The sequence below is a fragment of the Macrosteles quadrilineatus genome, unplaced genomic scaffold (genome assembly GCF_028750875.1).
Source record: "Macrosteles quadrilineatus isolate MER2022 unplaced genomic scaffold, UCM_ALF_1.0 Scaffold_7__1_contigs__length_78375512, whole genome shotgun sequence".
Classification (NCBI taxonomy): Eukaryota; Metazoa; Arthropoda; class Insecta; order Hemiptera; family Cicadellidae; genus Macrosteles; species Macrosteles quadrilineatus.
The window spans coordinates 41,389,942-41,395,665 of NW_026542600.1; positions in this window are offsets into that span (position 1 = coordinate 41,389,942).

Genomic DNA, 5,724 nt, shown 5'->3' on the forward strand with positions numbered 1-5,724 from the left:
GTTACCTGTGTTTCAATTTTAAACCTTCACTCTCTTTGTGAACCATTTTCTGTATTTTAAAGAACATTATACATATTCATTTAAGGATTTCCTTAAAAAATGTTCACCATACATTTGGAGAAAGGGGTTGACATGAAACTTTTTTGAGTAGAGAGAGTAATAAGTTTTTAAAGAGTATCATTATCATTATTGACTTTTGGATACTGAAAAAGACTCCAATCTATATGGACCAGCTGTAACCAATTTTATTTGTTTTAAATAGTTGTCCGAGCCAGTTATAGAATGCCCTAGTGTATAATATTCTATTTTCTGTCCTTATTTTTGTTACTGAGATAATTGACCTCACATATTAGGCCCCTCGCCTACTATACGATTTTGGTCGTACGACACTGTGTCAGACCGACCACATTCCAATTAGTGCAGTAAAAATAAGAAAAAAAATTCCATAAACCTAAAAAAAATTAGCACAACCGGTGAATTTGGTACAGATGTTGGGTATACCTTCCTTTTGAACATAATAAAAGTCCCCTAAAATTGAAGCTGTGCTACGGCCGCCATATTGAAAAATGGTGGCATATTTCTGTAATTTTTCGCTATAGTGACTTTATTATTAGAGATACAGGAAAAAGCTAAATATACAAAATGTAGTCCATCTAAAAATGCACATTTTTTGTATTTATCATATTTCTCTAAACCCAACGGTTTTATAGATATTTGTGATTAAGAATATTTAGTTTTTTCTATTTATCAAAAGCGGGTGAAACACATGGAAATTGACGGTTACTTTCATGGTTTAGGATAATTCATCCCATTTAGTTAAATAGTGTGATAATAAATATAAAATCTTAAAATTTTACTTTATCTTATGAGTAAAACAACTCCGCCACAGCAAACCTGCAGACTCAGCAAATTTCCATTTGATTGGATGTTTTATTGAATGTATATAAATAAAATTAGGTTCGACAGGTACATAGGTTTGCTGCTACATGTAGTTTATTATAGTTTGTTTTTTTAGTAAAATATTAATAACTTAGTATCAAATAACTAATTTTCCAAGTTTGATCATAATACATCTATAAACAAGCAAACTAAAACAGTTAACTTATTCATAAGAATTGCATGGGAGTTTTAAATTGACAATTATTTACAAATTTGAATATACGAATTTTGGTTGTGTTTACTAAACAGATGGCAATTATTTGTCACAAATCGAATATTAACTGAAGGGGATTTCAAAACGAGATGGAGCAAGTTATTTAAGTAATATTACGTACTTTACAAAATATGGTTAATTACCTCACTGCATACAATATGTCCGATACTTGGTACAAATTAATATTACTTAAATAACTTGCTCCATCTCCTTTTGAAAACCCCTTTAGTTAATATTCGAATCGTGACAAATAATCGCCACCTTTTTATTAAACACAACCAAAATGTGTATATGAAATTTTTAAATTGTAAATTTAAATAACCCCTGCTATTCTTATGAATAAGTTAACTGTTGTAGTTTGCTTGTTTATATATTTATTATGATCAAACTTGCAAAATTAGTTATTTGATACTAAGTCATTGATATTTTACTAAAAAAAAAAAACACTATATTAAACTCCCTGTAGCAGCAAACCTAGGTACCTGTTGAACCTAATTTTATTTATATACATTTAATAAAACATCCAATCAAATGGAAATTTGCTGAGTCTGTAGGTTTGCTGTGGAGGAGTTGTTTTACTCATAAGATAAAGTTAAATTTTAAGATTTTATATTTATTATCACACTATTTAACTAAATGGGATGAATTATCCTAATCCTTGAAAGTAACCGTCAATTTCCATGTGTTTTACCTATTTTTGATAAATAGAAAAAACTAAATATACTTAATCACAAATAACTCATAACCTGTTGGGTTTAGAGAAAGATAATAAATACAAAAAATGTGTATTTTTAGGGACTACATTTTGTATATTTAGCTTTTTCTTGTATCTCTAATAATAAAGTCACTATAGCGAAAAATACAGAAATATGCCGTCATTTTTCAATAGCGGCCGTAGCACAGCTTCAATTTTAGGGGACTTTTAGTATGTTCAAGAGGAAGGTATAACCAACATCTGTACCAAATTCCCCGGTTGTGCTAATTTTTTTGGGGTCAAAACATATTTTTATTGTACTAAATAGTGAACCATTGGATCTTATGAGTGCTCGCCCACTATACAATAATCTCACGACCACGAAAAACTGTTGTGGTGCAGTCGTCCACGTGATAATTGACAATATTATTTTGATTTAATTATTTAATTAGTGGTAGCAAAACCAGTTCTGTGGGATAAAACTTTTGACGATTCTAAGGATGCAGAGAAAGAAGTGTGGAAACTAGTTTGCTCTGTTCTGAGAGAGGATTTTGAACAATCGGAGGATAAAGGACATTCTACTTCAGTCGTTCTGAAGTAACTGAAAAACTTTTTACCATCACTCCGAAGTTCTTCAAAAAGAGTTTGGAATGCTCCAATGTATTCCCTACTTCAATTAATTGGGTGAATCCAGCACTTCCGCTTATATCGCACACCGCTTAATTCTGCGCCACAGCAGCCACATTGCAACAACACGTAACGGATTCATTGTTTTTACTATTTGACACAGAGCCCCTGTTGAGATATTTCGCAACACACACACACTCGTCGGCTACGTAGCAACTGGTCATTTTTACGATAGTGTCGTAAAGTGGGCGAGGACCGCACATAGATAAAAATATCGTACAACACAGTGTCGTAGGACCGAAATCGTATAGTGGGCGAGGGGCCTAGATACAGTACAGTACTATTGCTTAAAATAAGACATCCCATCAGTTTGGCCTGGTTAAAAATGTGCCTATGCGACAGAAATCAGTAACTTACATCAGTGGCTCCTTCAATTAGGTACATTTTGATTTAAAAAAAGATTTGGTACAACTAACTTTAACATGGGGATGGAATGTCTAGTTCTATCAATAGTCAAATGTATCATGTAGTCAACATTTTGGACACAGAACAGATTAAAAGCCTACGGAGTACCTACTTACTTTCCGTGTCCGGAAATCAGACTTCGCTTTTCCAAAAATGTTAGCTACCGATATGGCTTTGTCATTTGCTTGTAAAATATCATCTAATGTGCAAGACTGGTCTAGGCGTGGACAGTTCAGCAGATGGCCAGGATCCTGAACAGCACCACACGCACACAAGATGTTTTCTTCGTCTGGTAAGAGACCCTATTTCTGCATGTTTGTCTTGCATTTTGGTACCTCGACCCTAATTCGATTTAGGGTCTTCCACACCGTGTAATGCAGGCCTCCACCAGGAGCCAATTCCTCCCTGGCTGTTACGGGAGGGTTAGTCAACGTGGCCTCCCACCTTGCCACCCGATTGCTCGAGAGTGATCCATCCCGGACTCGTGTCCGTGATAAAAAGCTCTTTCTGGACCGAAGCCGTCGCTCTGCAGGTTGGTGGCCGTGTAATGAGTGACAAAGTCTCTTGCTTAGTCCTTTCTGCATCGGCAGCGACATCACGTCGGATTGATGGAGGGGCGAGCCCTATGATAGGATAGAGTTTGTGTACTGGGGTTGGTTTCTAACACCCAATTACAATCCGAGCCATGTCATTGACTGCAATGTCAACCTTTTTTGCATGTGACGATGCATTCCATACTGGTGCAGCGTACTCCGCAGCCGGCACGTTGAGCGCTAAAGCTGAGGTTCTGGGGACATTAGGGATAGCACCCCAGCATCTGCTGGTGAGCTTCCTGATAATATTATTCCTCGGTGAGACTTTACCCCATGTCGCAATACAATGCGCCTTAAATGTCAGTGTGCGGTCCAGTATGACACCAAGATATTTGGGTGTAGGATGATGCTGAAGACGTAGTGCCTATTCAAAAGTCAATAGAAGAATACTCTAGAAGATATGATTCAGAAGAATAAAGAATAGGTTAAGTGTGAGTACCCAAATCTAAATGATACTCTTCTGGGATAAAATACTATAACTACCTTCCTGAAATAATAAAATCTGAAAAGAGTTTGATATGTTTTGAAAGGAAATTAAAAAGATTTCTTGTGGCCAAAGCGCTATACAGTTTTGAGGAATTTTTTTGTGTTTAAGGTTATTTAAATAAATATTTATTTTATATATATAATGTATCAATTTTCTATCTAGTTATTAGGCAATATAATGTATGATGTATTGTTCTGAACGCCTTTCATGTATACTTTTGTATATATGTGAATAAAGTATCTCATCACCCAAATCACTATCAAAATCACACATGGGAGATGTAAATTAGTGGTGTCACTGAGATCTTCTGATATTCTCCATAAGCAAGTGTGAACCAGGTTTACACCTCTAGCATCTTGTTTTTATCAGAGATCTAGAAAACATTTAATTTGGTAAATTCAGACCATAGCAGATTATACAATCGCATTGTAGATTTATCGTCCTTAAGTTATACAACTGAAAAGAATTCAATCCGGTCTAGCTTATATAAGGGGTGTTTTGTTATTTGAGTGAAAATTTAAAAACGTACGTTTTCATGTCCCTGGCCTTTTACTTCGTATATACTGGATTTGTAGTTTATTATTATGCGTTTTAGTATTTTTTGGGACTGGGGCAACATGTTACACACATTTATTTGGTTTTAAATAGGTTCTAGGTATTTTTTTCGTATTTTTAAAGTCTCAAAATTCATGACCATGACGTGTCCCTAGGGTACATTTTCCAACTTTCACGCTGTTTTTAGACTAATTATTCATGCCGAGATATATAAAGCCATATTTTTATGTCATCAATAGTTATTAAACTTACAAAAAAGGAGCATATTATAATTTTATTGTCATTGCAAACTGACTACCATGACAAAATAAGTCTGTCCCTCGATTTGGCGTCACGACCATTTGGAAAAAATGTTCAACTTTGGAGCACGACAGTGGCAAGCCTGGCGTCGATGGAGTCAGTTGGTTTTAGAGACTAGTTCGGGGTGTACGTCAGGATTGTAGTGCCAGTCGTTTCGAGTTGAAAGGAGGAATTACAAGATTAATAAAGGAAAGATTGTGTTTTTTGTAATTTTGGTGTGTCCATGACCGTAGTTAGTCATTCGATGAAGTAGACATGGTGTTAATTTTTGTTTATAAGATATTTCAATAGGTAGATTAACCTAGAAGTCCACTTTGTATCCTCGAACATGAGGTGCAGGGCTACCGCCAGAACAGAGCCAAATAACACGTTATTTCACGACCAAAGTTTCACGACCATCGCAGGTTTTTTCATGACCAATCCAGCCTTTTGGATTATACTATGGTTGGTCGTGACAATAACTTAAATATCATTATAAATTGAACAGTTTAGTTCAATTGAAACACATATTTTTATTATAACTAACAGTATAATTGAAGGATTGTTTAGAAAGATGTAGATTATTCCAGACAATTCACGACCGTACCGCTTGTCCCTGACCATCACGTTTATGATTTCTATCATAAAAATTTCAAAAACTAAAATATCATCATATTTCAATGTTTTTATACACAAAAGAAGCACACCTCTATACAAACATAACGATTTTTCGGGTCTCAGGTAAGTTTTTTCGGAGTTATACAAATTTAAAAAGATTTTATTGGCTTTTTTACAATGTTTTGAGTTTTTTATTTTTTTCTAGAAAGACCAAATATACCAAAAGCTTAGTGAAATTTTTATTGTATAATGG